Consider the following 537-nt stretch of genomic DNA (forward strand, 5'->3'; position numbering starts at 1 on the left):
ACCAAACTCCAAACCTGCGTGGATGCGCTTAAATGTGAAGTTTTGGAACGGAGCTCTTTTTCGCCCGCTGCCGGTGCTGAGGCTGCCTCGAGCCCTCTAACCCGCTCAAGCGGCCGTAAGTGGGCTCAGTTGCCCGGAGAATCAATCCATTAGTTTTAGTGGGCAAAGCTACGACTGATTTAAAGAAGCATTTAATCCTAAAAAGAATTGGTTTCTTGATGAGTTTAGGGAAGCCTATAAAAGCTGCAACTCTTGAAAATAATTAGAAAACTTGCGCAAAAGGTTTAGGAACTAATTGGATCCCGCAGTGAGTCCGCAGAGGACAAGTTGTTCATTTGTTACGTTCGTGTAGTCTGAACTGGGCTCTGCAGCAGTGCAATAAGCCTCCGACTGCTCACAATAGGCCCAATGAAAAATACTTTCCAACTCGGGGATGTTATCGCAAACACTTTAAAGACCTGCTCTTAGAAAGACTGAAAAGAGGAAGGAAAAGAGGGGGGAAAAAATGCCTGTGTGTGTGTGTGTGTGTGTGTGTGT

This window comes from Chaetura pelagica, unplaced genomic scaffold (assembly GCF_000747805.2).
Source record: "Chaetura pelagica isolate M959 unplaced genomic scaffold, ChaPel_1.0 scaffold70, whole genome shotgun sequence".
Taxonomy (NCBI): Eukaryota; Metazoa; Chordata; class Aves; order Apodiformes; family Apodidae; genus Chaetura; species Chaetura pelagica.